This window comes from Humulus lupulus, chromosome 9 (assembly GCF_963169125.1).
Source record: "Humulus lupulus chromosome 9, drHumLupu1.1, whole genome shotgun sequence".
Classification (NCBI taxonomy): Eukaryota; Viridiplantae; Streptophyta; class Magnoliopsida; order Rosales; family Cannabaceae; genus Humulus; species Humulus lupulus.
In genome coordinates, this window is record NC_084801.1 from 144,860,981 (window position 1) to 144,879,623 (window position 18,643).

General features: G+C 40.1%; 1 non-coding gene across 1 annotated transcript; it reads left to right on the forward strand.

Moving 5' to 3' along the window:
• The first annotated feature begins 1,651 nt into the window (after positions 1 to 1,651).
• LOC133802980 (small nucleolar RNA R71) lies at positions 1,652 to 1,758 on the forward strand. The gene has a single exon (XR_009877721.1). It is a non-coding gene; the product is annotated as a small nucleolar RNA R71 (small nucleolar RNA).
• Positions 1,759 to 18,643: the final 16,885 nt, after the last annotated feature.

Genomic DNA, 18,643 nt, shown 5'->3' on the forward strand with positions numbered 1-18,643 from the left:
CCAACTTTGGTCTTGCCAACACTGCATCAATAACATCAATAGAATATCAACTATCGCTTGAACTCATGGCCTTGAATACATTGAATACTACTTCATCACTTTGTAATCTTAACCGTAATTCTCCTTTTTGGACATCTATCGAAGCTTGCCCAGTTGCTAAAAATGGTCTCCCAAGAATAATTAAGAAATTTTCATCCTCCTCCATGTCAAGAACAATGAAATCCGTTGAAAAAATAAAGTTCTCCACTTTCACTAACACATCTTCTATAATACCTCTTGGATGATTAACTGATCGATCCGCCAACTGTAATGTCACTGTTGTGGGCATTGCTTCTCCTAATGCAAGTGTGCGGAATACTGACAATGGCATCAAATTTATACTTTCCCCCAGATCACACAGCATATGCCTGCATTCAAACTCCCCAATGGTGCACAGTATAGTAAAGTTGCCAGGATCTCTTAACTTTTGTGGGAGCTTTCTTTGTAGAATGGTACTACAGTCTTCATTCAATGCTACAATTTCATAATCTCTTATCTTCCTCTAATTAGACAAGATATCCTTCATAAACTTGACATAGCTAGGCATCTACTCTAGTGCTTCAATGAAAGGTATGTTAATATGTAGCTTCTTGAACATCTCCAAAAACTTCATAAACTGTTTATCTAGATTCTGCTTACAGAGCCTCTATGGATATGGAATCTTGATATGATGCCCATTGCTCACTGATTGTACCACTTTTGTCTCTGGAAGGCCTTTAGTAACGTTCTCTTCACTAGACTTCTTTTCTGCTGTGCCTTGTTTCTTCTGTTCCTGACTCACCTTCACTGACTGATTCTCTCTTGGCTCTTCATACTGTGTTCCACTCCTCAAGGTTATGGCTTGGCACTATTCCATAGGATTTACTTTCGTAGTGCTAGGAAAATTTCCTTGAGCCCTGTTTTTCATGAAAGTAGCCACTTGATCGATCTTGGTCTCCAAAATCCTTACAGATGCCCTAGTTTGGCCATGAATTTGTTCAGTACATCAGTTTGTACTTCAGGTTGTTTCATGGGTATTGGCTGTTGTGGTGGTCTATTTTGTGGTTGATAAAAGTCAGGTGGAGGTTGTTGATAAGATTGTTGGGGTTGAGGGAAAGGCTAGTTATTTTATGGAGGTTGGTAATGTTCTGGGTTTGAGGATAGGTTTTTTGTGTGGCTTGGTTGTTCTTCCAGGAAAAGTTTGGATGGTTCTTCCAACCTTGTGTTGTATAACATTCAAAAGGGATTGTTAGCTGACCTTTGAAAATTCCCTATTACATGCACTTCTTCCATGGGCATGTTATTCATATTTAGGGCAGAGCACTGACTATGAGCATTCCCACATACTTCACATATATTTTGTTCTTGCATGTCTTCAAATGGAAGATTTCTCTGTTGTAATTGTTTTGTTAAAGCCGCCACTTGAGCTGTAAGCAAGGAAATAGCATCCAATTTAATCATACCAGTTACCTTCTCTGTTTATCCCCTCTCATTAGGCCATCGGTAATTGTTCATAGCCATCTCTTCCAATAATTCATATGCCTCATTAGCACCCCTTGGTTCTGAATAAATTATTGTACGAGTAGTACAATTTAACCCATTGTAAATATTGTGAACCATCATCCACTTCTCTATACCATATTGAGGGCACTTCCTTAACAACTCTTTGGATCTCTCCCATGCATCATACAATGATTCCCCTTCCGTCTGGTAGAAATTATTAATTTCCCCTCTCAACTTTGTAGCTTTTGCTGGAGGGAAAAACATTGCAAGGAACTTCTGGGCTAGTTCCTTCCTTGTTGTAATAAAATTGGCTTGCAGCGAAATTAACCAACTCTTTGCTTGGTCTCTTATGGAAAATGGGAATAATCTCAGTCTAATCGCATCATCACTCACCCCATTCATCTTGAAAGTTTCACACAACTCTAGGAAATTGGCTATGTGGAAATTAGGATCTTCAGTAGGCAGCCCCCCAAATTGAATGGTAGATTACACCATTTGTAATATTGTCGCTTTGATCTCAAAGTTGTTAGCGGCAACTGTGGGGTGTTTGATGCATGAATGTACTCCTGTGACAATGGGAAACACATAATCTCTGACCGTCCTTGGTCCTTATTCCACAGGGACCTCTGAAACATTTGGAATATTATCAGCAACAACTGCATTCCCCTGATTATCTGCCATATCAAACTCCAACATTTTCTTAATCCTTCAGTTTTTTCTGCAAGTTCTCTCTATTTCAAGATCTACCTGTACCAGTTCCTTTTGTCTACCTCGTCGTATATACCAATGTTTCCTAAAAGCACAATAATACGACACAAACCAAACTAGAATGATAAATAAAAACCAAGTTAAAAAACAACTATGTTAATATTAATAATACAATCCCCGGCAACGGTGCCAATAACTTGTTGTGGAAATTATGTACGAAAGTATACACAAACGTAACAAGTAATAAAATAATAAGTAGAGTATCGTTCCCATGAGGATTGTTACTAATTACCAAGAATCAATCTTTATTTCTAATTGATTTGTCAAATAATGAATATAGACTTTACTAATACTAAACAAAATAAAATAATAAACCAGAACAATAGAGAAATCAATACCAAAATATTAATTTAATGGAATAAGATTTAGGGTTATTAACTTCATCAACAATCCACCTATTCCACTCTAATGGGAATTTAAGAATTCCTATCTCTATTGTAATAGAGGAATACAATTGTAAATTATATTCTTAATAGGACTTATAACTTTGTACAATAAGCAAATCAACTACATCTTTGTGGTAAATTAACATATCGCAGGCATTAAACACGCAATACCTAAGCTACATAAACCATACAGGTACTGTCGTCTCTTCACATGGTTTTTCGCCAACAGTGGATTAAAAAATCCAAAAATAGAGATATTAGGCTTTTCATAAACCGTGATTGGATAAATAAAAAAGTATTAAGATCACCCACACTTTTTTATGTGCTTCAGTGGTTAAAATCCAACTAGTCCACGATTCACTCTTATTAATCTGTTTGTTTCTCACCGTGAAATTATATGTGACAATTTTACCAGAGTTTTGGTATAGAAAAATATTGATCCCCCTTTCTATCCATTATCCCCTGTATTTATAGGGAATTCTGCCTTAACAGTTTTGGGTAACCGTGCATAAATATGGTAACATACATTTTTGGGTAACATCCCATTTACATAAATACATTAGTGCCTATTGATTCTATGCCCAAAATATCGGGTAATAAATACAGAATAATATCTGAGCATTAATGAGCGTATAAAGAATCTTCGAGTATTTTGGGATCCTTCACTATGCGTCATGATCAAGCTTCCGGGAGCTGAACACTTCCTTCCAGCTGGATGTCGAAGAACTAACCTAAACTGACATGGGCTAGCTCATATTTTTGGGGTACAACATTTGCCCCCCAAAATCCTGCTCATGCATGATATCACTTCTGACACGCACAGTAGGGGCTTTTTGGCTTCTATTATGTGAAAACGTGTGTACCCACTTGCTCGAGTACAAGACACGTGTCGATCTGTAATAGGTGACTGTTTGGGTTTCGAGCACTGTGACAACTGTCTTGTCAAATTTTTGTCGCCATTTGGTTTATTTAATCTAGGCCCTTGGATCTTGAGCTGATCTAATCGTGTGGCCTAGATCGGTTCGTGTAGTTTACGTATAAATAGGAGAACTGGACCTGAGTCTTACCACCTTTTCATTCAAAAAAATTCCTCTTCTTTCTTCTCAAAATACTTTAAGAGCTTTCCGCATTTCCTCATTTTCTAGAAGCTTTCAGGCTATTACCTTCAGTGCTGTTATCATTTCCTCAACTGAAAAACCACACTGTAAGTATCTTTATATCCGGTTTAAATTTCCTCTTCTAATTTTTAAATATGTTTTATGAAATTTTCCAGTATATTTTCTTACTTTGGTTCTGTTTGAGTTTAGTGTGGGTTTTAGTTAGGCCAAAAACAATAGCACTAGGTTTGATTAGAAATAATGCACAAAAAGAAACGGGTGATTTTCTGGGTTTTTTGTGAAAGAGGATCGTCTAAGTATGTGAATGTGTATATTTGAGGGTTTTTATGTTCAGCTCTAGGTAGCTTAATGGTCACAATTTCTTGAGTGGTTTTGCAATACACTGCTTTTCCAAGAAGGTACTGGGTCTGACATGTTAATCCCGAAGTATCAGGGGTTTCTTGAGGTTACAGCGCGTGGTCACTGATTGCGCGTGAGCACACACATTGGCGTTAGGGGAAATCTTAGCTTGTATATATCTTAGGTCGAATCCAAAACCTCAAATTGTGTCTTAGGTCACCTCTAACATGCCACTTTGTTTCCAGGCGCACTAAATTATGGCTAACCAGAAGAAGTCAGTGGCAAGCTCTTCTTCCCAAAGTAAGAATAAGGATAAGAAGATTGCATACGAGACCCTTGTTCCCCACTTCGGTCTAGTAGTGGATAGGGAGATCATGGTTAACCCCAAAGCCTTCTTTGAGGCTGAGCATATCGATTTCTGGGTAAAGACTCAGGGCAAGGTGAATAAAATTTTACTGAGTCACAGAATCAATTTGGGTTCTGAAGGTCTTGTTGCCCGCCTTCTGATGGAGGGAGAGCAGAGCTGCACTCCTCTTCGGGATAACTTTGGGGCTTAGAGTGATGAGCACCTGAAGGCAGGTGCCTTTCTTCCCTTGGAGCAGTATTCGTAGATTTTTAAACTACGTCAAACTGGAACCAACCAACGCCCCCTAAATTCGTACCAACTTTTGAAGCACGAGTGGGAGGTCCCCACTCCCACTGATATTATGTACTTCTTTTTCCTCAAGGCATATCCAAAGTAAAAGGGGTGAGGTGACGACTTCTACTACCTCACCAGATTCCCCAGCACAACCTCAATCACAAATGTCATGACCCGAGCCCTAGGCCGTGGCAGATTTGTAATATCCATAACTTGGGTGGTCAAAGGTCAAACTTTGACCCTCGGTGGAAAATAGTCTTTATAAATGATCCTTTAATTTATATTAAATATTACTATAATTATAAGTCGAAATAATGGAATAACTCCTATAATTATATATGAAAATATTACGGGTAAAAGTAGGATCATTTATCTTAATACATAGAATAATAATATCCCCACAGTTATGTAGTCACCAAACAGTTAAATTTAATAAGTCATAAAATACCCAAAATAATACTTAGCATCCACCATTCCTCATTTCTATCTAGGACATAGCTAATTTAGATGTACAGACCGATAGGTTCCAAATTAAATACATAAAATGTTCAAAAGATAGGACTGTGGCACTAAACACATTGGCTTCAGCAATAATTCACACTTTTCCACGTTCGCGTCACTAGGCTCCTGGAATGGGAGAGATAGGGGTGAGCTTATAAAGCCCAGTAGGAAAACAACTAACAACATAGGACTCAAAAGTTCAATAAAAACCCCTGCATGGTTAGCTTTTTAAAACAAAACATACATCATCATGTATAAACCAAAATAGAGAGAAACCACAAATAATCATAAGAGCATAGCTACAAGTGCACATCACACCGTCCACTAGATCCCTAGTTCCCGTTACCCACCATAGAAAATCCGACATCCTAAACCGGGTAGCCGGACCTGATAACCACCACAAGGGGGAGGCTCAGAACACTTTCTGTATACAGATGCTAGGTCTTTACACCTATAGGTGAGTGGACACCTGATCTACCTATGATGACACAGAGACTAGGTCGTGAAACAACAACGTGCACCAATCAATATGAAAAGAAAGAAACATATTCCCTTTATATTTTAGAAAATTGGGCAGCATAACAACTATATTTGAATAAACCCAAAAATCATAACCTGCATAAATAAGTGAACAAAATATATATTTGGCACTCGGTGCCCTCAGAACAGATCATAAAACATGCAGGTTAAGCTTTCAATTTTTCAAACATTTTATAAATGTCAAAATTGGAATATGTTGAATGCAATTTAATACGAGCAAAATAAGTCCAATAGTCTAATTGAGTCCCTACCTCTTTAGATACCTCCTTAGAATTTAATCCGAGCCCGAAGCAACGCTCCTAAGCTTATCGATGATCTTAGAATGATTTTTTCCGATTTTAATATCACGTTTTTCCTACGTGCACCAAATGAGCAAACTATTATCATCATAGCATTCCTTATTCAAAATCGTGTCCAATGACATATAATATGACCATATTTAAAATTTCAAGTTCCGGAACCTTACCCAAGCGGTGCACTATAGCGGTTGGTGGCGGTACCGGAAACGTCGACGAATATATGCATGGTATATATCAAAACGATCCTCTCGATGAGTACATCACGAAAGTAGAGCTCCTTTGCCCAAATGACCTCCGGTGTCACTGGAAAACGCCTCCAAAGGGCGGAGATACCCAAAATCTTGCCGGAGAAAAAAAGGCGAGTTGACCGGAATGAAGTAGTGGGTTTTGTTCCTCTCTCCACGCTGGTTCCAAGGGTATCAACCACTCGTCAAGAGGTGGTCGGAGTTGGCCAAAAAACACAGTCAAAGTTGACGGACCAAAACTTTGACTGGAGATTCCGAACGATTGACAGCGAGTTGGGCGGTGTCGCTTGGCAGTTGAGGTCGCCGGAGCAAGGCGAAACCGATGAGTTGCCGCGCGTCAAAAATGGTGGCCGGTGGTGGTTGGGTCTGGTGTCTTGCCATCGGTTGCCAAGAGAAGAAGAAGAAGAAGAGGAAGAAGAAGAAGAAGAAGAAGAAGAAGAAGAAGAAGAAGAAGAAGGAGAAGAAGAGAGTGCTCGGGAAGAAAAAGGAAAAAGAAAGAAAAAGAAAAGAAAAGAAAAAAAATGCTTATTTTTAAAATAAGTGGGTCCCACCACTTAAATAATATATATATAAATATTCTTTTTTTTTTCTTTTCTAAGTCTTCACAACAAACCTCCCCAACCACCCAAATGACTACAAGGATCAATTCTTTATGTCAAACGGGTCTCAGAACTACACCCATCGATATTACAACCGTCCTCATAAGTTTCTTTGATCCTTGAACTTTGTACTTGAATTCCTTCTCAACAAAGTTTAAACATATTCTGATTGAGTTGTTACCTTGTGCAGCTATATATAATAGAACAAGCGATCAGAAACCCTCAGAGGTCAATACGAGACTCTGGCTTATATTCCTGTCAGGGAGAAAGAGTTCTGGGTGGTGGTGAATGATACAACCATGGTTGCTTGCAAGCTAATCCGTGAGGATCACACATTGTCCATTAGGGTTCGATGACCCCTCCTCAAACTCCCGCCCCCTGCAACTACTCCCCGCTGTTGAAGAGGTTGATGAATAAGAGGAGGTCGCACAATTGGTGTGCAAAAGAAAGGTTCCTGAGAATGGGAAAAATTCAGATCAAGGCCGAGCTGAATTGGTGGAAGCAGTTGGAACCTCTAGCCAAGATAACCTACATAGAGAAATGAATAGAGCTACTGCACCTTTTAGGCTAGTCCGATTTAACCAAAGGCATCTCGTGAGTCGACACCCAGTTGATCCAGACCTGAATGTGACCCTCTTTTAGTGTGCGGATCACTTGTTTGTACGCCACGACCATAGCTACCCTAGATGTACCGTAATGGCAGATAATTTTTATGAATAGTGCCCTTAAAGCAATTATAGTTGACAAATGATTTAAATGAAATAAATAATTGAATTGAATTATTATATAAATAGACTATGTCTGATATTATGTTGATAATATTAAGTAAATAAAAAATAATTCCAAAGTTCATCTATGTGGTCTTAATCTCATATTGGTATAAGAGGAACGAGATTGAGATAATGAACTTTAAACTGTTCGTAGTAAAATAAAGTTATGGAATCTTTAGATTAATTACTACTAGTACGATTCAATAGTATTATGAATACAAGTGACCTAGTTCCAAGTCACTAGTCTAGTAGGACACTTTAGTGAAGTTACTTTATATATAGTGATATATAGAACTGGACCAGATGTCATTCGTTAATACTTGTTTAAACACCGTTTTGTAGTATTAATCAAACACATCAAACGATGATCATATACACGATGATCTTAATCCTGAGGTTGCTTGGAAATCCTATATATGTCATCTGATCCTTTGATTCATGCGTTAAGGGTTGTTAGAATGATCAGGCTGAGAACAATTGTTTTGGGGACTCAATGATATATATGGCTGGGGATATAGTTTAACAGATATGGAATATACACATTCTTATAGATTGAATAGTGATTCCCTATTGGGTTGAATTTTGGGACTGAAAAGGTTATGAATGCGCACGTCGCAAACTTGTTGTGACACAACCTTCACTAGCAATGCCAATGGTACACTAGGAACTAGATATAGTTAAAAGGGTAAAACAGTAATTTTATTCCTTTTTAATTACGAACCATTAATAGAGGATTAACGTTGTATATAATGATTATATCAATGGACACTCTATTCTTTAAGAAAGTATTATGTAAATATATGTCCATAATTATAAAGAGTTCAATCTCATATTTATAGTGGAATAATCATGAGATTAATAAATATAATTATTGAATCAAAGAGCTTTGAATAATATTCTAATAATTATTGGAGCTTGAAATTATAGGTCCATAGGTCCCCAGGGTGGCTCCATCAGCACCATATAAAGGTAAGAGTTTATACAATGTTAAAATTGTAATTCGGAAATTTGAGAAGAATTTTATTCTTCAGGTCAAATATACAATTATATGATAATTGAGGTTGGATAATTAATTTGGAATTGATTATTAAATTTGGAAAATATATTTATTTATTTAAATATTAAAATTTTGAAATATATATGTTGACCTTTGATTTGGTCAACGACACAGAGTCTAGTAAAATGATAAAAACAAGATGAATTCAAGCCAAAAAGATAAATGACAGAGGGGTTTTAGAGTGGTTCGGCCCCAAGTAATGGTAATGACTTACGTCCACTTAGTGTTCTTATTAATGTAGAACTCCAAAACCCTGCGATCAATGAACTAGGGTTCACGAGTTTCACAAGCTTGGAGATGAATACAAGTTTAGTCGATAAAAACACTGCAATTCTCTCTCAGTCTCTCAAGATCAAAAGTCTCAGAGTCAAAAAGTCCTATCCCTTGAGCCCTTTGTGTCTTATTTATAGGCTCAAGGAGTTCCTCATGGGCCGATGGGCCTTAATTACATTTAATACAAGTGTATCCAAAGAATAATGGAAGTCACAATTATTACATAAATATGAGATTACATATCTATAGAAGATATCTGAAATACTGCGACAAGACTGGTCGCCCACAAAATATTCCTTCTGCTGAGTGAATTCTCCTCTGGTTGACGATCGAACAGAATATACCCACTTAAACAGTCACATGTATCCCACGTGCATGCTATTTTGCCACGTCATCAGGTAAATCTTTTATGGGTAAACATTTGCCCCCCAAGTTTATTTTACTGCGACCAACATATAATAAACTTACTCGACCAGCTTTTCGTCTAACCTGTCACATCTGTCAGCGCCTTTTCGAAAAAGTAAGCAATCATGACTGTTACAGTTTCCCAAAAATATTTTGACAGCTAACACAATTTCCCATGCATCGAAAACTTACCCCCATCATTACCTCTTTAACTACACCACGATCAGTATAAATAAGTCACTTTTCCCATTTTTTACCTTTTACCAAATCCTTCTCTCTCAAGAACTCAGAAGAATTCTCAAGGGAAACCCAGAGAACTTCAGTGATTCGAGACGTGTTCGATCAACCCTGAGCAATGACACCCATGACTCCTTTGCATTCTACATCCCAAGTAAGTTTTTGAACCCCTTGTCTCTGTTATACAATCTAAAATTAATTTCACGAGTTTTCTGGTGTGAGTTTTGAATGTTCTTGAGAAAATAGAATTTGTGTAATCGGGTTCGTATGCAGAAACATGATAGGATAGGTGTTTAAAGTGGTAAAAAATACTCGATGAAGCTTAGAAGTTAATGTGGGAAATAGGAGTACGGCGTTTTGGCCCGAAATCGAAGTGAAATTTTGATTTTTATGCTTTCGGAAAAAACTGGGTTTTTCCTGCTCTTTTCGGAATCGAAAAGTTTTTATGAAAAAAAATTTCACTTACACTTTTAAATCTGTTTTTCCAAACTACTCGCATGTTTGGAGTGTTTATATTAAGATGTTGCAAGTCGTATAAAAGCTTAACTTTTATACACGAGCAACGTTATCCCTATATTTCTTCTTCTATCTATTGGTCATAGATTCCCACTTCCCCTTTACTCTTCTCAGATATTCATGCATGATCCTTGGGGAGGTGAGAGGCCAATAGACGATGACCTTCTTGCGTTGCTGTTCGAGGACCAAGAACAGCTGTCACTTTTATTTTCTGAATTCCCATCATCACAGCCAAACCCTCTGACCAGTAAACTTAACATGGGTCGTGTGAAATACACTGCTTGCAAAAAGAAGAAAACAACTAGCTCGCCTTCTAACCAACCTGCCTCTTGCGCCGAGAACCCTTCAACTAATCCTCCATCTATAAACTTCGCACTACCTGAAATTCAACCCAAAGCCAGGCCTCGCGATGGCCCTCAAGCTGAAGACGAAGTCGAATGTTATCTTGCGCCTCCTAGTGTCATATCAGCTAGGACGATGATGAAATATCTCAAGAATTACAACATTCCTAGGATTACATTAGTTCAGCCTACTCTCGACCAGAGGGAAAACTTTCCTAGAGGCGCCTTTAGCTCCTGGTCTAGGTTTCACATCGAATCAAGGGCAATCCTGCCCCTGCATGACTACTTTCAAGGAGTGGCCAACTACTTCGAGGTCTCCCCCTTCCAAATAACACCCAATGGATATAGAGTGCTATCAGCACTTTATATCCTCTACAACTACAAAAAATGGCCTATGCCAACATCCCACGAGATCAACTACCTTTTTTTATCTCAAATCTAACACCAACCAAAATAATACGGGGTTCTTCCACTTCTGCCACCAGGAAACAGCTCGCGTCTTTCTGAGTGACGTCACCCATAAATCCAACATGGGAAAATACTTCCACGAGTACTTCCTCATGACAGACCTGGTCGCTGACAATCTAGCCTTCACGGGAAGAGGTAAATTGCTCAATCTCTGGTCGTCTATTTTATTATTGGTTTTTCCTTCACTGTCCTTAGAACATTGGTGTTGTATCTAGGTCTATGGTACCGACCAGACCCCACTCCAGAGATGGAGATTAGGGTTGCAGCACTGGCCAGCATGACGAACATCAAAAAGAGTGTCAAGGAGCTAGTTACTGAAAGCATCCTTAGGATGGTAGGCCTTTCGGCACCTCACCAGGAAGTGAGGGAGTCCACCAAGGGGAGTGCCACTGAGAGAGGGTACCGGACCAGAAATCCCCGAGCAGTAGCAAGATGTGTCACAATCTCAAAGGCGATGACCAATGGGAGTGACCATCAGAGAACCACCCAGCAACACTCGGGCTGCTGCTGCCCCTACCAAACATGGGAGGGGGAAACAAAAATTGCCAGAATATACTAGCACTATATCTGAATCCTCTGATGAGAACGGTATAGATCTCTCGCTTTTAGATAGCTTGCCTATCCCTTATCATCTCATTGATAGGGATGGAAATTTTAATTTTACAACCATAAATGTTAATTCAGACTTCTTTGAGGCAAAGAATGAGTGTAGCTATAGTTCTAAAGATAATATATCGACCAGTAATAATAGCTCAGGTATACTACTTAGAATTTCCATTTCTATTATTTTATTGCTTCTTTAACTTCCTTGTCTGATTGTTTGCTTTTGTTTTGTAGTCATGCCTTCCGAAGAAGCCTTCAACATCTACACATACATCGACGTTGAAGCTCCTGGGGAGAGTAGCAGCGATCCCTCCATGAAAAAGGCTCGAACAGAGGACCCTCTAGCACCAACACCTTCCATGGACACACCCCCTCCTCCAGCTCCTCACGACATAACTCCTCCTGAGTAAATTAGAAAAACCTCGGTCGAGGCTATCTTGAACACCGCCTAAAACTCGGCTAACAACAAGTTGCAGAGACTGTCAAAACACTGTCGTAGCCAAGAAGCTTTCAGTAGCATCCCCACCATGAAGACCAATCAGATTCTCAATCGTGCATTGAACGAAATATTCAGTGCAAGTTACAACCTTTGCTGTGTTTTAGCTGACTAATTTTCCTTTTTACTGATACTAACAACGTTACTTTCTCTCTGATCGCAGGGTGTTCTGACCTTGAGTACTAGTTGGCGTCACTCTGAGGAGACTGATGCCATGCTTCCTAAGGAGTACAAAACATGCGAGGAGAGGGCTAAAGCATCATAGAGAAGGCCAAAGCATGCGAAGAGCAGGTCACCAGTCTGAGCAGAGAGCTAAAGAAGAGCTAAGAAGCGGTGGCCAGAATAACTGCTGCCAAAAACCAGTTCAAGGAATCTTTGGAGATTAACTTCAAAGAAGTGACCAAACTTCAGGATGAGCTGGTGGCTAGTCGGCAGGAAGCCACCGAGCTCGAGGGGCGAGTAAAAGTGCTCGAGGAAACAAATGCTCAGAACCTGGAGAAGTTCAAAGGAGCAAACTTCAACTGCTTCTACTTATTCTGGAAGAAAAATCTAGAGGTAAACTTCGACTACCTTCCTGAGCATACAAGGCAACTCAAACTGGCAAGGTGCGCTGCTCGTCTAGAAGAGGAGAAAGCCCGCGAATCTCCTTGGCAACAGGCATCGAGGGCTTCGAAGAGGAGGCGAGGACCACCGTCGACCAACAATCCCAGCCAGATCCTCCTCCAGCTGCTTAACGATTTAACATATATAATTTTTTTTTTGTAAACAGAACATACGAACCACGTTTCGTAATGTGTAAGACAATTTTGCTGCCTAAGACAAATTTCCTTTTTATTTTTAATTACATCTGAGTAGGAATTGCTCACGGTGTAAAACATTTTGTTTTGATATTATAACATTTTCTATTATTATAACATCTGCTCGGATGACCAAACTTAGCATAACACTTTATTTTGATCTTACAAAATCCAAAAATTTTGAAAAATATTCTAAGTGTCATAGTATGCTTTCCCTTATTTTGCTCGTGTGTTTACATATGCATGTTGATATGCTTTGCTTACTTGGTATCTTATATGCCCCCCAAGTGACCGAGGAGCTTAAGGTGCTCGGTCACTTGCCATGACAAAGCCCTGTTCGAGCAAATACTTGTAATAAATACAATAATTGGCAAGAATAACTGGCTGCACCCATTTCCTTTTATTTCTCTTAATAAATGGACAAAATCGTGTGTGTACGAGTGATCAAAAATTGATCTTACACTTGTAAGCGACCAGTCATATAATTGACTAGCCCTTATTCATAAACTTGTAAAAAGTGAAATTGATACAAGCCAGTTCTTTAAAAAGAACTGTTTATTGATAATACTTGCGCAAGTGTTCTCCATTCTAATAGCGAGAAATGAGATCTCCATTTAAGCAAGCATGTTTATACGTGCCTGGTTAAAGAACTTCTTCAATCTGATACAAACCCTCCCAGTTTGATCCAAGCACTCTGGCAGCTTAATCGCGAGTGTTCAGAAAAAATCTTCTAAGTACCAAATCTCCCATGTTAAACTTTCTTTCTCGTACTTTAGAGTTGAAATATCGAGCCACCGTTTGCTGATAAGCTGCCACACGAAGTTGAGCTTGCTCGCACCTTTCATCGACCAAGTCCAAAGACTCCATCAATAATTGATCATTAGTACTTTGATCGTATGTCAACCTTCTATGTGATGGTGGGTTAAGCTCAATAGGCAACATGGCCTCATACCCATAGGCCAAAGAAAATGGAGTATGGCTTGTTGCTGTTTGAAGGGATCTTCTATATGACCAAATGACTTCTGGTAGTTGTTCTGGCCATGCCCCCTTTGTTTCTTCAAGCCTTTTCTTCAGGGTGTCCTTCAGGGCCTTGTAGATAGCTTCAACCTGTCTGTTCTCTTGCGGATGAGCTACCGATGAAAAACTCTTCATAATCTCGTGCCTCGCAAAAATTAGTGAAAAGATCACTATCAAATTGTGTGCCATTATCAGAGACAATTTTCCTTGGTAGCCCATATCGACACACAATATTCTTGAACACAAAATCCAAAACTTTCTTGGTCATTATGGTTGCCACTGGCTCAGCCTCGACCCACTTTGTGAAGTAGTCAGCAGCAACTACTACATACTTGACATTCCCTTTTCCTGTGGGTAAAGACCCGAACAAATCAATCCCCATACTGCTAATGGCCACGGGCTTTGCATTTGTTTGAGCTCATTAGGGGCTGCTTGTGGTATCTTGGAGAATTTTTGGCACTTGTCACATTTTCGAACAAAATCCATAGAGTCCTCATTCATGGTAGGCAAGAAATACCATTTTCTTAAGATTTTCTTCAACAAACTTTGCCCCCCAAAGTGATCTCCATATAAACGTTCATGGACTTCTTGCATCAGTTCCTTGGCCTTTTCCTTAGAAATACATCTTAATAGAGGCATTGAGTACCTTCTTCTATATAAAATTCCATCGACCAGAATGAATCGAGTTGACTGCCTCTGGAGAGTCCTTGCTTTGTTTCTTTCCACTGGCAGCAATCCTTGCTCAAGGTATTTAATGATGGGCGTCATCCATGTGTCTGTCGCTTGGATCACCAGTGAAGACTCTTCTGCTCGAATGCACGATGCCGACAAATGCTCAATTGGTACTATGTTCAAGGTGTCAGCATCCTTTGCAGTTGCTAACTTGGCCAAGGCATTGTCTTTCGAGTTCTAATCGCGAGGTACTTGCTGGAAAGTATACTTTTCAAACTGTGCCAACAAGTCCTTTTGTTTTGTTTAAGTAAGCAACCATTGTGAGACCCCTCGCCTGATACTCTCCCATAATCTGATAGACCACTAGCTGGGAATCACTATAAATTTCTAGTGACTTTATATCCATGTCCTTGGCTAGTATTAAACCTACGAGCAGAGCTTTGTATTCGGCTTTATTATTGGACGTTGTAAAGTCGAATCTGATTGCAAAATGGAACTGATGTCCTTATGGTGTAATCATGATCAGTCTTGCTCTAGCATTGTGCTCGTTGGAAGAGCCATCTACGAACAATTTCCATGTTGGAGCTTGATCTTGACTTTTAGCTCCTTCCATTGGCTCGCTAATTGGGATCCCAACGAATTCTGCGAAAAAGTATGCTAGAGCCTGTCCTTTTACAACTGCTCGTGGAGAGTGAGAAATGTCGAACTGCCCAAGTTTGACTGCCCATTTTAATAATCGACAAGTGGCTTCTGGTTTCTGCAAGACTTGCCGTAATGGGGTGAGCTTGAAAGTATGGTCGCAGCTTTCTGGAGGCCAGAATCAAGCAATAGGCTAACTTCTCAATGGGTGGATATCGCAACTTTGCTCCTACTAGCCTTTTTCTTACATACTACACAACTTCTTGAATGTGGTCCTCCTCTCTAATCAAAACATCGCTAGCAACATACTCCGTGATTGCCAAGTAGATGAACAAAGTTTCCTTTTCGACCGGCTTGGACAAGATTGGTGGTTGCGACATGTGGGACTTTAACGCCTGAACAGCCTGTTCGCACAGTTCTGTCCAATCGAACTTCTTGTTGCCTCTGAGTAGATTAAAAAATGGAATGCACTTGTCAGTTGACTTAGAAATGAATCTACTCAAAGTGGCAATCCTCCCAATTAGGCTTTGTACATCTTTAATCTTGGCAGGTGACTGCATCTCGATCAGGGCCTTGATCTTTTCGGGATTATCTTCGATTCTTCGGGAGTTTACTATGAATCCCAAAAAATCTCCTGATCCAACACAAAAGGAACACTTGAGGGCATTCAGTTTCATCTGATATTTGTTCAAGATGTTGAAGCATCTTCACAGGTCCTCGATGTGCTCCTTCTTGAACTTAACTAGCATGACATCGACATATACTTCCATGCTAATGCCGATCAGTTCCTTGAACATATGGTTGACTAGTCATTGGTAAGTCACACCAGCGTTTTTCAATCCGAAAGGCATTACTTTGTAACAGTAAAGCCATGTATCTGTTCGAAAGCTAGTGTTCTCCTCATCAGGTGGATGCATACTGATTTGATTATACCCAGAGTATGCATCCATGAATGATAAAATATCATGCCTTAATGTAGCATCGACCAGCTGGTCGATTCTTGGGAGTGGGAAACAATCCTTTGGGCAGGCTTTATTAAGGTCTGTGAAATCCACGCACGTCCTCCACTTTCCATTTAGCTTGGGAACCAATACAGGATTACAGATCTAAGATGGATAAAACGCTACCCTGATGAATCCATTCTCCATCAGCTTCTCGACTTCATCTTTTAACGCCTTCGACCTGTCTTTGTAGAGCAGCCTTCTTTTTTGTTGCACTGGTGGAAATTTTTTCTCTATATTTAAGATATGGTTGATAACTGCTGGATCAATCCCAACCATATCTTTATGCAATCAGGCAAACACCTCCTGGTTCTCCTTCAAAAATTCCACCAGCTTTATCTTTGTTGTTGTCTCTAAGTTTTTACCGACTTTCACAACCCTGGTCAGATTTGCCTCTTCTAGTTGGGCCTCCTCGAGGTCCTCAGGTTCCACATTTACTTCAAAATCCCCAAAGCAAAGATCTAAGTCTCCATCCTCACTTTGGGCAACACCCTATTCAGTGGCCTATTCACCTGATTGGGCTTGTACTTCCTTTGCCAACAGCAACCTTTTCCCAGTATTTTCCCCCGATCTGCCTCTTTTTGCCTTGGTAATCGAGGAATTGTAACATTCCTAAGCTTCTCACTGGTTTCCCAACACACATCCCACTCCTGGGTTGGTTGGAAATTTCATGGCCAAGTGCCAGACTGAGGTCACGGCTCGCAGGTCGACTAGAATAGGCCTTCCAATCACAGCATTATACGTAGAAGGACAATCGACTGCTATGAAAGTAGTGAGTAATGTCCTTTTCACAGGTGCCACTCCTACTGTGACTGGAAGTCTAATCGAACCCATTAAAGTGAGTCCTTCACTGGAAACACCATAAATGGTTTGGTTGCATGGTTCTAAATCTTGCACTGATAACTTCATTCTCTCCAGTAAAGATTTATACAGAATGTTGACTGAGCTTCCTGTATCCACCAACACTCGCTTGACCATCATATTAGCGATTTGGACATCCACGACCAGAGGATCTGAATGGAGAAATTGAACATGCTGAGCGTCAAGCTCAGAGAAAGTTATCGATTCTTCCTCTGTTCGAGCTTTTTTGGGAGTTCGCTCCTCTACATTCAACATTTCAATACCTTGGTCATGGCGTAATGTTTGAGCAAATATTTCTCTCGCCTTTCCACTGTCACCTGCTAGGTGTGGGCCACCATAAATGGTCAGCTATGTACCAGCAACTGGAGTTGGCTGTAATGGCCGTGAGCGTTGGCGTACAAGTGCCTGCTCATTGCCTCCTTGAGCTTCTCGTTGAGAACCTCTAGTGGCTCACACATATCTCCTTAGGTGTCATTGTCTGATAAGGAACTCAATCTCATCTTTAAGCTGGTTGCACTCGTTGGTGTCATGACCATAGTCGTTATGAAAATGACAAAATTTAGTAGTATCTCTCTTGGAGATATCTTTTTTGATTGGGGCTGGTCGCCTGAAGGGAACAGTAATGTTAGTGGCCTGGTACACTTCTGCTATGCTATCGACTAGGGTCATATAATTGGTGAACCTTGGCTCGTATCTATTTTGTTTTGGGCGCTTGTTACCGGATGTTGTCGGCTTGTGGTTCGCCGTTGTTCCTTCGTTTTTCCCATTATATTTGTCATTGCCATTGGGTTTCCCAGACCCACTGGCGGCTTTGGTGGGATCTTTTTTTGAGCCCTGGTCGTTTGGAGACTTCCCTTCATTGGCAATGGCCTCATCGATCTTGAAGTACCTGTCTGCTCGGTCTAGAAATTCTTGAGTGCTCTTGACTCCATTCTTCTTCAAACTGTTCCAGAGGGATGAATGGCGTCGTATTCAGTAGCAAGAGTCATCATCTTTCCTTCATTTCCAACTGTCTTAGCCCCAGCAGCGGCTCGCATAAATCGTTGAACATACCCTTTCAAGGTTTCTCCCCCTTCTGGCGTATCTCGAGCAACTGATTGGCCTCTGTCGAATGTACTAGACCACTATAAAACTCCTTCAAAAAAAATTTCCAAGACACTATGCTGGCCGGAGAGAATTTGAAAAATCACTCCTGAGCAGTATCGGACAAGGTAGCTGGAAAGATTCTACACCGGGCGTCGTCTGACAGCTTTTGAATGTCCATCTGTACTCGAATTTGTTCACGTGAGACATAGGATCTTCTAATCCAGTGAAGTTGGGCAAGATCGGCATCTTAAATTTTCTTGGAGGCCATTGCAATTATTTGAACAAATGGAGTTCCCCTTCTCTGGTCAAATTCAATATGGGATGTCCAGTTCCCCACTAGTTGCTGGATGGCCTGATTTAAAGCATCGAGCTGGGCCTGTACAACATCTGGTACTATTGGAGTGACTGGTGCTAGCGGGGCATACTCGTAATGTCTTTCTCTTCTATC